Consider the following 15583-nt stretch of genomic DNA (forward strand, 5'->3'; position numbering starts at 1 on the left):
GTATGAGAGGACGAGACGGGCAATTTGGATATGCCAAAGGAAACATTTAAAGTGCTTCCTTGAAGTGAAAAGGCAGAAGTTCTTAATAAGGAAAGAAAAAAATGCATATGCTGAGGTTACTAAGATCTATGGTAAGACTAAATATTCAATTTGTGAAATTGGGAAAAAGAAAAAAACTATGCTTGTCTTGCTGTCATACTTCAAACTGCAAAAATTATAGCACAGGATATCATAAGTCCTCAGTTAAGACAGAATTTGTAAGTGAAAGATATTAAGAGAAAACATGTTCTGATTGTCAGTAACATGTTTCATTAGATTAACTTAAATTAAATTAAATTAAATTTGATCAGAGGTATATATGTATAAGGTTACCGCATCCGCATTTTGGAATGTATCTCTTGTGGTTAAGGGAAAACTAGTCTACAGTTATAAGTGTTTTGTCAGATAATTCTGGCATTTATGCCTCCTCTTTGTGAGTTTTGATGGTTTGCTGGATTGCGAGTCTTTATTTTCATGTTTCTTCAAATGCCAGTTATTCTCTGATTAGATGGCTGACATTGGGAATTTTATCTTTTTGGATGATTGATATTTTGGCGTTCCTATTCCTGAACATTGTGATGGAATTCAGTTAAGTTACTTGGTAAATTTTGATTCTCTAGGACCTTGCTTTTAAGAATTTTTTAGGAGACACCTGAATAGAATTTAGTCTCTGGTTAATTTTTCTTCATTATTGGGAAATATCCTTTTTTGTTTTCTACCCAATGCCTCTCTATGAATTTTGAGGCAAACAGTATTTTTTGCACTGCATGAGTGTCAGATACTGCTTCCTCTAATTCTTTCAGGGAGATTCTTCCTCAGCTTCAGATACTTTCCTCTTAGTTGTGGGCTTTTTAATATTTCACTGTATACTGAAGGAGACCCTGCACATTTTCTAAGTTTTTTTCTATAGGTAGCATTTTGCTCTCTGGTATTCTGTCTTGTAAGGACTCTAGCCACTTTGGTTTCTTGAAGTGTCAACTTATTCTCCTCAATTTGGCAAATCCCTGGGCTTCACTTGAGTTCCACCTCCCTTATCTCTGGCCTAGAAATTCATTCAATGAAGTAATATGGGGCATTTGTTTCCATGTTTTCAGATATCACTCACCTTTGTTGTCTAATATCCAGTGTCTTGAAAGCCATTGCTTGCTATATTTTTTCTTGTCTCTTGGTTGTTTGAAGTGGAAGAATAAATCCTGTCTTTTTTACTATCTTAGTCTTATATTTAAAATTTTTCATTTTTCTCTATCCATATCAGATTTCATATGTTGCCTTTAATTTTCATCTCAAAATAGCTCATGTTCTGTTTGTTGTTGTGTAGGCTTTGGATATAATCTTTCTCTTGGATTATTATGTGAAAGTAGCAGTCCAGTTTCTGTTTTATGTAATTATTTGGAATTTTATTATAGGCAAAATTTATTACACAAATTTATACTTGTTCTTAGGGTGCAAAATGGATGCCTCTTTTCTACTTTTATGATAGTCTTCATTCAACTTCAAGTCACATTTGTTACAGTTTTTGGTTATCATCACTGTTATTATGAATATAGTTGATTTGTATTTGACCTATTAGCGTTTGTTAAAACTCTTTACTTTGTATTTCTACCAGTTTCTCCTTAAGTATTCAATATTTTAAATTTATATATGGTGGTCCCATATGAATCAAGGTTATAGTTATATCACTATTTATTGTCTAATATGGATTTATCTTTTATAACCCTACTAGTTTTTAAATGTATCCTCAAATTCAAATTAAAAGAATAAAGGAAAAGCATGGCAATGATTTATTTCTGCAATCAAGTGGGTTTAGCAGATTGGAAGCAGAACTACATACATCAATGATAAGAAATCTTCTAGTGTTTTCTACTTCTTACTATAGCAGTTTGCATCCGCAGGTGTTCTGTGGCTTTTTCACAATGTCATATGCCTTTGGAATACTTGAGTACACTCTTCTCAGGTGCACTGTACATTGTAGTTCCCCTCTGTTTCCTTTATTCTGGTGTGTCTAATAGTTTCACAATAGTATTTAACTATGATCTCCTAGATTTCTCTTATGTAATAAGTAATCCTTCCTAATTTGGAGGACCAGTGCGTATTTCCTTCGAATAACATTTTCTTGACAGCAGAGTAAACAGTTAGTTAGGAATAGGGCTTAGGGCTAGAGTTGATAGAGCTGCATTTCTATTAGTACAATTGCTCTCAAGTCTCCAGCACATACCAGTAGCTGTTTAAACACAGCCATAACCTAACTCCTTTGTGTGTTATTTTATTTATCTGTAAAAGGGGATTATTATTTGTAGCTATACCTGCATGATGATATGAGTTAATATCTTCAAATAGAGCAGTATGCGGAACAGTTAAGTGCTCAGTAAATATGTGTTATTTTGATTATCATTAACAATTATGCAAAAATCCAAAGATGGATTTGTACCTATCTGATGCTCTAGTTCTATTGAAATAAAAAAAAATAAATATATGTGGTATATATACACAGTGGAATACTATTCAGCCACAAAAAAGAACAAAATTATGTCTTTGGAAGCAACAGGAATGGAGCTGGAGGCCGTTATCTTAAGTGAAACAACTCAGTCATATAAAGACAAATACCACACGTTCTCACTCATCAGTGGGGGCTAAGTGATGTATAAACATGGAAGCAGAGTGTGGAATTATGGACAATGGGAAATCAGAGGGGCTGTAGAGTGGGAGAGGGTGGATGATGGGAGGCTGCTCGATGGATGCAATGTGCACTGCTGCAGTGATGGATGCACTGAAGGCCCTCACTTCACCACAATGCAGCAACATTTCATTTGTCCCCACTCTATGAAGACAGACAAATGAAAGATAATCCTAAAAGGAAAAGGCATGAAATCCTTGCAATTTAGTGATTATGGAAGAATGATGATTAGTGTAATAATAACTTTGAGAAGTAAAAGTCTTGAAACATTGGTATTTGTCAAATTCTAAGAAAATCCCTTCCACTATAGATATTAGATATCTTACTTTTCTTTTTTTTTTTTTTTATTATACTTTAAGTTTTAGGGTACTTGTGCACAACATGCAGGTTTGTTACACATATATACATGTGCCATGTTGGTATGCTGCACCCATTAACTCGTCATTTAACATTAGGTATATCTCCTAATGCTATCCCTTTAATGTTGAAAAATTGATATATATTTTATCTTATAATTACAGAGAAGATTAAAATGCTTAACATCATAAAAAATTAAAATAAAATCCAATAGACTTATTTTTGTGGGGACAAATTAAGAACACAAGATTTCTTATTTCTCTAAGACTCCATTTTGTGTTTGTTTTTATTTTTACCATAAGGTGAATATAATCACATGTAGTTCATAAGAATATGATGTGTGCTAAGTTCTCCATAAATACCAGCTATTATTAAATAAAGGAGTAAATGATATATCCATATAACTATTAAAGAGGCACAAACATAATTCCAGGTACTCCAGAGTATGTTCTTTGAGAATATAACCAGAAGCTGCATTCAGAAATAAAGCTAAAAAACTTGTTTGTTTAATAAGGGAATGTCTTTTTCTTGTTGTTTGTTTCTCTTTCTCTTTATTGCTTACCAGGTTAATTACTAAGTTGTCTAAATTTTAATGTTTCTAAATGTCAAAAAGTAGGTGTCCATCCTTCATAAATCTTAAACCCCATATTAACAGCACATGCAATGTTTTGAAGAAAGAACTTTAGAATCAATTTCTAATTTTCTTAACCAGCCACAGAATTTATTATAAAGGATTTTTAGAAGTTTGTTGCCATGATTTTATATAACTCTTAATTTTATTTAAAGCAGTAATTGTCTTCTTAGCATCACACACAAAAATCGCGCTGGGTAAAAGACTTCTACAAAGTCCTGCTAATTGATTAAAATGATAGTTTTGAAAGGCCATATTCCACACAGAGTTTTTCAGTTTGCATTAAAGAAGTTTCATATATTTTTGGAATGTTATTGTTATAGACAGAGTAAGTAGAACTTGAAAATGCTGCCTAGGTTTTACTAAGATTCTAGTAACTACAAATAAAAAAATAGGCTCCTCACAATGTACTAGTAAGATGTAAAAGATAAGGGAGTGGTCATTGAAGAAAAAGAGATTAACCTCAAAATAGAACTTGCGATTGTTCTGTACTTTCAACCTGATAATGTTCTCAGACAAAACAAACCATAAATAAAAATAACAGCAATATTCATCACACTGAAGTAATAACTTAGAGAACTTAGAATTAATCTGCATTTTTACAAAAACACTAGCATATGCTCATTTATCATGAAAATCCTTTCTATCCAATATTGAAAATAATGAAGACTGTGTGCTTTGCAAGGAAAAATATTCATTGGTGCCATCTTTCCATATACTCTCAGGCAAACATTTCCTCCTCCAGAGCATTTGATATATAATAAGAACGCCTTCAATCTTGACAGCAATCTGAAAACCATAAGAAAGTTAAAGCTATAAAGGTATATCAGTAGGCGCTGCCCATTACCTGCTTAGAACTATGGCAGTGATTGATGCCCAGCACAGTTATTTTGACCTATACCTTCAGAAGCGTCTCAGTAACCTTAACAAGTGTATTCCCACTAGGTTTTATCTTTCATCAGAACATACACACCATGTTTATATTTACTGAAGAAGCTATTCACTCTCAGTGAGTATTCTCTGAGGAATTTCTCCCCAAATCTCAGTAAGACCTCATAAAACACTAACATCCTTAGTCAAAGCTTTTTTAAAGACCTCACTAAATGCATGGATATGCCAAAATGATAATATTACCCACTGAGGGAAGTAAGCAAAGGTCCAAAAAAGAATATGGGTGATTGTACCACAAAGCTTTCAAAGATGATTTATACCAAATTGCTTTGATATTTTAAAAAAATGAATTTAACTTTCACTCAAGAATTTCCCTTTTCATAAAATAAAATACTGTCACATTGTGTACTTGACAGTACTGGACAAAGACATGCTTTAACTTTTTTGATTTGTGAGTCAGGGGAAAGAAATACAGAAAACACATGAAACAAAGTATGGTGCTGAATTTGGAGAATATGAATGACATCAAAACTGTTAGTTATTTTTCTACAGACTTTTAAAAGCAAATCTTTCAATAAAATGCCACAATTACTCACAAACATCAGCTTTGTAGAGAGTCATTGTGCATCATGTCAGTAGAGAAAGTTTGGTCTTTTTTCTTCCATCCTATTTGATGATTTTACAAAACATATTTACTTAAGTTCATTTGGAATTTCAACATCACATAGGGGAAAGGTAAAGTAAACTGATGTTCTACTTCTGTTTTATCCTTCCCTTCCTTATCACCTCCTCCTGAATTACTACTTTTAGTAGGATATTTACTGCATGCATTATTCCAGTATATTTCTGGGAAGCTATTAATGATAGCAAGCCCAGGATAGTCAGGGAAATTAACAGTTTCACCTCTTTTGTATTCCATTTCCTAAAACTTGTACTGTAAGTTCTGACATGTCTATAGCCTATACTTTTAAGCATTTTTACATATGGCCCAAAGCCAGGTTACTGTTAAATGTTCCACTTGCCTATTTCAAGGCGCACGCAAAGTAAGAGGCAAAACAATGAATCAAGGTAATTGTGATTACTTTGAATAGTCATAATTGCAACAATCATTCCCCACAATATTAAAAAGAATCAGATTCCAATAGTATAATTTGCTTTTATATCTAGCCAACTAGAATGTTGTTACCATTAAGATATATTGCTTACATCTGTTTCTTCTTTAAATATATTGCGCCATTATATAGATAACAGCTTACTTTAAGTAGGTGAACATAATTATTTTCTATATTTCTTTTTCATTCTACCATAATTGGGATATATTGGGTTGGAGTCAAATCACATTGCTCTGAAAGCATTTTAGAGTAATTTTTGATCTCTTGACTGAAACAAAAGAAAAAGCTTTCTGGCATTATTTTAAATCATTTGACAGATACACAGCAGGACAAATCCTGCCACATTTAAGGATGAACACATTGTAAAATGAGCCGTAACCAGCCATCTGTAGGTAATAAACATTACCTATTCTCTAGAATAATTAGCTCTTCAATTATCCATTAAAACTTGGACTTGGGTATCTTTTCTCCAATAATATGCCTGCTACTTGTCACCAATCATTCCAAAAGTGTTATTTTTATAACAAAATATAAATGTGAAAAACAAAAAAATAAATGAACAGGTATCATTCCTTCTGGAAAAGTATTACTCCTCTTGGACAGTCCTTCTGAAAAGTTTTCTATACCTAAGAAGAGATTCTTTTGCTAGATGATTTTGAAATCAAGAGGGGATAATAGGCTGTTGTAAATATTGAAAGCAGTATTTCCTTGGTTTGAAAAGAAAGCCTTAGATGGTAGAGTCATTAGCCTTGCTGTTTTCCTAATGACACTTTTGTAGTCATTCTGAAATAATTATTTTGATAGACAAGTACTCTGCTTCATGTGCACTCTGCTCTTAATTTATATTCCAAGAATTGACACAACTAAAGGTCTGTTCATCTCATTCTGACTTCAGATTCCTGGTATTTTCATGAGCTAACGGAAATTGTAACATATGGTATACTTTGTCACACTCTTAGGTGATTTCATCTGATCTTCATATTACTTCCCAGTAGTCTCTTGCCATTAGCTTGTGATATTGAATACTGTGGTAGGCATGGCACTGAGCTCAACGCTGGAATGAGCTAACACTAATCCTGAAAGTCCTGTTATTTGTGCCAAAGGAAATATATTCCAATGTCACTGCTTTGAAACATACTTTCTTATATTAACTTAGTACATGGTAATAGCAGCAAATGTAGATGATAAACTGATAACATTTAATTAAAAAAGAAAAATAAGTTGATATATTTGTACTTAATGTTTTTTATTTCATAGCATTTTATATTTTACTATAGAAGTTAATATTATACAAAATAAAAGGAAAGATTCATTTCCTTCCTATTTGCTCAAAAACTAAGAAGATTATCAATCGTGATTGACATTTATATTCTTAGTTAGGCATTTGATATACAATAGACTTTCTTTTCATTCTACTATCCATAAAATAAGTGGAATAAAACCTGAACTTCAGTCATATAACTCCTTGCTCTGTGGTTTGTTGGTGCACCTAGTAGCAGATTAGTGGTTTCTTTCTTAATGAATTATTACATTCAAGAAATATCCTTGAGCATTTGTTGTATGTCAGGCAATATGTTATACACTGCAAATATAGAGCTGAACAAGATAGACCCAGTTGCTACCACCATGGAGCTCATGCGCAGAGGAGAATGCAGGCATAAATACCTACAATTGTGGCAAATGTTATCTGAATGAAAGTGCCACATATTGATATCTAAAAGGAAGTAAAAAATGTAAATACAATGATCTTTTATCACAGAAAGTTCAACAACTTTGTATCTAAACCAAGAGACTCTATTGATTATTAAGACCAATAATAAAGTTTATTAAAATTATATGTGTCAAAGAAAATGGTATGAACAGTATGACATCATCTTAACATAACTAGTTACATCTGCAACAAACCTATCTTCAAGCAAGGTCACATTTTGAGGTACTGGAGTTTAGGACTCCAACATATGAATTTTGAGGGGGCATAATACAACCTATAACACTTATCATATTTGCAAATATCATTTAAAATATGCCACTGCTAATATCTAATGTTGACAGTAGTATGAAGAAAGAGTCACTCTTATAGATACTGACAGAATTTTACATTAACAAATTATATTTATGGAAGAATTTTTGGCTGAATGTATCAAAAACTTAAAATGTGCTCAACTTGTGCTTCCACTTCTAGAAATGTATTTTTTTTACAAACACAAGGGTGAACAGAAATTATTACACAAATATAATCACTGCAGCCATATATTAAAAAAACAGAATTATCTCTTCTTGAATTCATTTACAAGTCATATTTTGTAAGCCATTATAAATAATATTAAAATGTTTTAATGTCTACATTTTCATTATTAAAAAGAGAAGTGCAGTTGGTCATTCTATGTTCACCTTTTATCCTGCAGCCTTGCTAAACTTATTTAATACTCCTTGAAGATTTTTTTTATATGTCTCAGGACTTTCTACAGAGTGAATAAATGTTAATGAAGAAAGTTTTGTTTTTTGCTTTCCAATAAGTATTTTTTTAACTTTTTTTTTTTTTACTGCATTTGTCTAAAACTTTCAATAAGATACTGAGTAAAATATGTCAAAGCAAATGCACTTTTTTTTGGTCTCCAATCCTAAAGAGAAACATTTCATTTTTCATCATTAAGTATGATGCTAACTGTAGTTTCTGGTGTTTTGTTTTTGATAAGTTTTTTTTTTTTTTTTTGGTAGATGTTCTGGAAAAAAACCCACACATTTTTAATTTGCTAAGAGTTTTAAAAATAAATGGGTGTTAAATTTGGTTAAATGTTTTTTCTACATTTATTGAGTTCATCACTTTGACTTTTTTCTTTCTTTTTAAAACTTTTGTTAATAGAGTGAAAGACATAGATTGATTTTAAAATATTAAACCAATCTCATACTCCTGAAGTAAACCATACTTGATCATGGTGTAATATTGTCGTGTCATTAAGTTCAATTTGTTAAGGATTTTTACATCTATGTTCAGAAATGATACTGATTTGGAGTTTTGTATTCTTGTAATGTTATTTCCTGATTTCATATCAGGGTAATGCTTGTCTCATAGAATAATTTATAAAATGTCTGGGTAGAACTGGGAGCATATCTTTCTGAAATACTGAAAAGAATTTATCAATGAATTTACCTAGAACTACTTATTTGCGTGGAAAGATTTTTACTTACAAACCAAGTTTCCTTCACACACGTAAAGCTATTTTGTTTATCTATTTCCATTGGTGTGAATTTGGAACTTTATGTCTTTCAAGGACTTTGTCCAATTTATCTCTGTTATCACATATAGTGGCATACAGTTGTTTATCATATGTCTATTTACTACCTCTAGCAGTCTAGTGATGCACTATCTCTCCTTTTTTATATTTATAATTCATGTCTTCCCTATTATTTTCTAAAACCCAGATAAATCTGTTTTTAAATTAATCTTCTCCAAGAACAATATTTTAAAATATTTTAAAAATTACCTTCTCATTTTCTATTTCATTGATTTATATTCTTATCTATATTATTTCTCTCATTCTGTTTACTTTTTATATAATCTCTATTATTCTTTTTCTAGTTTAAGGTGGAAACTTGGGCCATTAATTTCTTTTATCTGTTCCTAATATTTGTGTTCAATGTTACCAACTTTCATCTAAGCACTGGTTTAGCTCTATTTCAAAAGTGTGATATATCAGGCTTTTTAGTGTGTTTTCTTTCAGCTCAAAATATTTCTAATTTTCTTTATGATTTCTTCTTTGAATCAGAAGTTATTTAGAAGTTTGTTTTAAAATTTTGGAACATTTAAAAAAATTACTTATGTTTTTCTATCATTTAAAGATCTTGATATGAAATAATACTGAATTTAGGGTGGGCCTGAAATCCATGACATGTGCTTTTGTAATAAGAGGGAGTATGGCCCTGCTCACACCTTGTTTTGGACATCTGGCCTCCAGAAATGTAAGAAGATACATTTATTTTTTTTAAGCTACCTGCTTTATCGTAATTTGTGATGACATCCCTAGTAAACCAATACAGATTTTTGGTATTAAGAAGTTCAGTGCTGCTGAAACTAATATCTAAATGTGTGTGTGCATATATTTTTCAAATATACAATTTCACCAAATTGTAAATTTAAATATATTTTATTGCATTAAAAGCATACCTAAATAATGCTGACCAAAAAGTGTTACATCAGATATCTACTTCTAGAAATATAAAATAAACATACTTTTCCTTATTTGTTTCGTTAAATGGCAGTGACAACACTTAATAAAAAAAATGGGAAGACTTTGAAGTGTATAGCAAAAACAACAGATGACATAGGGATTTCAGGACCCAAGAAACAAAACAGTTTTGAATTCCCTGATTTGTTCCCCTTTTCTTGTCTTTCTTTTCTTTTCTTTTCCTTTCTTTTCTTTCTTTTCCTCTCTCTCTCTTTCTTATAAATGGGAAAGGGTAAAATGACATAAAGGGAAGTAAGCTTTCTGAACTTCACGTGAAGTGGTAAAATTATTGATACTAATATATTGTGGCAAGTTACATTTATTTAATGTATAATAATACTTAGACAACCACTATAATACCCTATACAAAGAGAAATATTCACAACAATAAATACAAATGGAATCCTAAAAAATACTCAAGTAACCCACAGAGGATAAGAAAAAGATACTTGAATAATGAAAAATAGAAATAATAAGCAGTAAACAAAAAATGAAATGGAAGATTTAAGCCCTGACATATCAATAAACACACTAGTAAGTGGTATCAATATACCAATTAAAAGACAGAGATTGACAGAGAAGAGGCAAAACATGAAGTAACTATATGCTATTTACAAGAAACTCACTTCAAATTAAATGACACAGGTAGGTTGAAAGTAAAATTATATAAAAATAGTATCATGAAAACATGAATTAAAATAATATAAATGACTATGTTTATATCAGACAAAATAGGTCCCTAAAATATAGAGCAATATTGTACAATGATAAAAGGGTCAATGCACCAAGATGATGTAGTAATTCTAAGTGTGTATCCACTAAATAGAATATTAAAATATATAAAGCAAAAACTCATAAAACTGAAACAGAAGCATACAAATCAACAGTGATAGTTAGAAACAGGAACATCCCTCTCTCAGCAAATGATAAGACATACAAAGAGAAAACCAGCAAGGATACAGAACATATTAATACTACCAAACAACGGTATTTAACTGACACTTACGGAATACTCTGCTCAACAACAGTAGAACAGATATGCTTTTCAAGTAACCGTGAAAGGTATATCAAGATAGAACATATCAGATGCCATAGTAAAAGCCTCAAAAATTTTAAAATAATTTAAATCTTATATGTATGTTCTCTGACAATGGAATAAAATTAGAAATCAATTAACAAAAGATAAAATAAATTTTTCAAATGGCTTGAAATAAACAATACACTTGTAAATGATCCAAAGGAAGTCTCAAGGGACGTAAGAAAATACATATAATTGAATAAAATGAAAATACAACTTACATAATATGTGAGATACAGCCAAGATAGTGATGACAGGAAAATATATAGCACTAAATACTTACATTAGAGAAGAGAAAAATATTGAAAATCAATAGTATGTTATTATCTCCAGAAAGTAGAAAAAGAGAAGCAAAATAAAATAAAGCAAGTATAAAGGTGATGATGAAGAGAAGAGCAAAAATTAATGACATTCAAAACAGAAAAACAATACGGAAAATAAGTGAAAGAAAGAGATGATTATTTGAATAAAAAATCTTTAAAATTAACAAACCTGTGTCAAGACTGGCAAAGATAAAAAGAGAGAGAGAACACACAAATTACTAATATTAGGGATGAAAAAGGGGCTATCACTACAGAACCTACAAATATCATAAGTAAAGTAAAGAAATATTACAAACAACTCTACACACCTAATTTCATAAATTAGAAAACATAGGCTAATTCCTTAAAAATACAAAAACTACTATAACTCATCCAATATGCAAAGAGAATGTGACTAGCCCTACAACAATTAAGAACATTTCATTTATAATTATTACAATTAAAAACAGAAAAGCAACAGAGAACAATCAATGAAACAAGGCCTGATTTTCAGAAAAAAAGTAATAAAATTGATGAGCTTGTAGCAAGACTGATGAAAATGTAGACAGGAAACATAAACAATATCAGGAATAAAACAGGAAATGTGACTGGGTATGACTTAATATATAACTACAGTAATACAGACAATGCTGTATTAGTGGATAGACAGACATATAGATCAGTAGACAGAATAGAAAATCCAGAAATAAACCCATTCAATATACTCAACTGTTTTGATCAAAGTGCAAATACAATTCAATGGAGGAAAAATGGCCTTTCTACAAATTGTCCTAGAATAACTGGACCACCACAGGCAAAAAAATAAAACTTTACTTTAACTCCACACTTTATAAAAAATTAACTAGAATGGGTCATACTGAAGTTTATAATGTAAACTATTAGACAGAAACAGAAAAATAAAATCATTGGGACCTGGGGCTAGGCAAAGAGGTCTTAGATTTGAACTAAAAGCATAATTCATAAACATTTTCAAAAGTAGATTGAACACCCTCAAAATTAAAGGGATCGCTATGCAAAAGACCCTTTTAAAATGATACTGTGATCTGAATGTTGATGTTCTGCCCGAATTCATATGTTGAAATTTAATTTCTAGTGTGACAGTATTAAGAGGTGAGGCCTTTAAGAGCTGATTATGTCATGAGGGCTTTGCCGTCATTAATGGGATTAGTATCTTTATAAAAGAGGGCTGAGAGAGCTCGCTTGCCTCTTCCACCACGTGAGAACCCAGCAAGAAGACCCCATTGATGAAGCAGAGAGTAAGACCTCACCAGACACCAAATCTCCTGGCACCCTGATCTTAGACTTCCCAGCCTAAAGAGCTATACAAAATACATTTCTGTTGTTTATAGATTATTCAAACTAAGGTATCTTGTAATAGTAGTTTGAACAGACTAAGACAGATGACAAAAAGACAAGCTAAGGAAGGGAAGAAAATATTTGAGACCACATATCTGACAAAGGACTTTTATCTAGAATAAATATATAAAATAGCCACAAAATTCATCAGTAAAATAATAAGCAATCTAAAATTATTTAAATATATGACAAGTTGTTATATTTAAGATAATTTACAGATGATAATAAGCACATGGAAAAGTGATCAACATCATAACCTGTTAAGAAAACATAAATTAAAACTACAATGAGATATCACTACACATTTCTCTGAATAGATAAAATAAAAAACTTGTGACAATACCAAATGCTGAAGAGGATGCAGACAAACTGGGTAACTTATACATTGTGAGTAGGAATGTAAAATGATATAACTACTCTGGAAGAGTATAGCAATTTCTTACAAAATAATCAATGCGCCTACCATGATACCCAACAATGGCACCATTGGGAGCTTATTTCAGAGAAATACAAAATTACGTTAATACAAAAATTTGTATAAAATTTTTCCCAATAAATTTATTCATAATAGGAAAATAATTGAAAATAACCTGTAAGTTGATAGACATTTACATGGCTAAGCAAATTGTGATACATCCATACTATGGAAAGCTATTCAGCACTAAAAATGAAAAAATTATTTATGTATACAAAAACTTGAAGGGATTTCAAGGAGTTATGCAGAATGAAAAAAGCCAGCCTCAAAGGTCACATGCTACATGTTTCTGTTTATATAACATTCTTGAAATGACAAAATAATAGATGTGAAAAACAGATTAGTGGTTTTCAGGGATTAGGGATGGTGAGGATGGAAGGGGGGAATATAAGGTGTAGCATGAGTGAAGTCTTCATGGCAATGGGATAGTTCTACATCTGAGCTGTGGTGCTGGTTACACAGCTATACACATGTGACAAAATGGCACATAACTTTTCACACATATTGCACCTATGTCAATATCCTGGTTCTGATATTGTTTGATTATTATGTATAATATAATTATTGGAGGAAACTGGGTGAACAGCAGAAGGCATCTCTCTGTCCTATTTTTCCTGTGAATCTATAATTATTTCAAAATAAAATGTCTTTTAGAAAGGACTAGAATGAGCAAATAAAACACCTGATTCTAAAAACAAAATTTCTATATCATATTAACAAGAGTGTTGATTGATTAGAGGTAAGGGAATCAGTGGTAAGCTAATTTTTATGAATTTCGTAAGGAGAAGGAGCTTCTTTGATTAATAACAGAAAGAGATTTATAAATATTTTATCATCATTATACAGTTTATTATATTATGTATCAGGAATATATATGTGTGTGTGTGTGTGTATTTTTGTTTTTGACAGAGTCTCACTCTATTGTCCAGGCTGGAGTGCAATGATGCGATCTCAGCTCACTGCAACCTCAAGTGATTCTCCTCCCTCAGCTCCCAAGTAGCTGGAATTACAGGCACACACCATCATGCCCAGCTAATTTTTTGTAATTTTAGTAGAGATGGGGTTTCACCATGTTGGCCAGGCTGCTCTCAAACTCCTGATCTCGTGATCCACCCACTTCGGCCTTCCAAAGTGCTGGTCTTACAGGTGTGAGCCACCACACCTGGCCTGTTTTGATTCTTAAAAATGAAACAAAAAAAAAGGAGATAAACTGCTTAAAAGAAGAAACCAATAAAGAAGGGGCATGAGGCAAAGGTAGTAGTAGTCTTTTGAGTAAGTGCCCTTGTAGAGTTTCTAATGAAAGCATCATCCTTCATTAGTGAAAAGAAATATTTTCACTTGTCACTGTAGAAAACAAGAGAAAGAAAGGTATAGATAGAGGGAAAATATTCAGAAAGCTTAATAGCTCCAGAAAAATAAGAAAGCAGTCAGCTCTTCCTAGCAAAGAAGGAGATGATATTCTGGGCTTAAGAGGAGTCAAGCGGGTTTTAAGTAGCTGCTGCATCTAGCAGAATAGAGTGGTGACTACAGAGACATGGAGGCCAAGGGAGAAGCATGAGGAGCCAAGCTGTAGTTTGAGTATGAAATTATAGTTAAGTTCTTATACTCAATTATAGTATTGTTATACTCAATTATAGTTACTTTATATACATAAATGAGGAACACTTTGCTAAAATACAGAAAACTTCCCTTTTTTTCACATGTCTACATTAATAGTGACTTCTTTTTGCAAGGCGGAAAGGAAAAAAAAATTCAGGACAGATGAAGGTACATTGGTGAGAGGGTTTATTCAAGAAATCACTTTTTATTTTCTACTAAAGATAGTATTACATAATAATTTGAATTACCAATACTGGTTTTTTAGTCTTCCACTGGTGGGGAAACTATTCATAAACTATTTTGAATATATGATCAGAAACTGGAAATGCTGTATCACTTTGCCACACTTTCTTGTTTTAGCATGGTTAGAAAAAAAATTTTTAAGTTAATCTATGGCCAAGCTAGAAGGACTTGCTCTTGTCTTTGTTTTCTTTGGCCCAAACAACAAAACTGTATAGCTATATGACATTCCCACTTCTGCCAACTATCAACTCCCAGAGCTAGATGAGTCGAGATTAACCATGTTACTTTGCTGTTGAGTTTTGTAACTTGGTTTTGTGTTAAGTAAGAGCAAGAGGATATAAAACTACATGACCAGAATTTTGACAGGAAGACTTGGAGGAGGTGAAGAGGGAAAGGAAAGGGAGACAGAAGGAAAAATGAAAGGGAGGTGTGTGTGTGTGTGTGTGTGTGTGAGAGAGAGAGAGAGAGGGAGAGCGAGAGAGAGAGAGAGACAGAGACAGAGTCAGAGAGAGAGAGGGAGAATAGGCCTCCAAGAAATACATTAATATTTTGGCATTGTTCATCTGTAGGTAGTAATAA

The sequence above is a fragment of the Pan troglodytes genome, chromosome 7, assembly GCF_028858775.2.
Source record: "Pan troglodytes isolate AG18354 chromosome 7, NHGRI_mPanTro3-v2.0_pri, whole genome shotgun sequence".
Lineage (NCBI taxonomy): Eukaryota > Metazoa > Chordata > Mammalia > Primates > Hominidae > Pan > Pan troglodytes.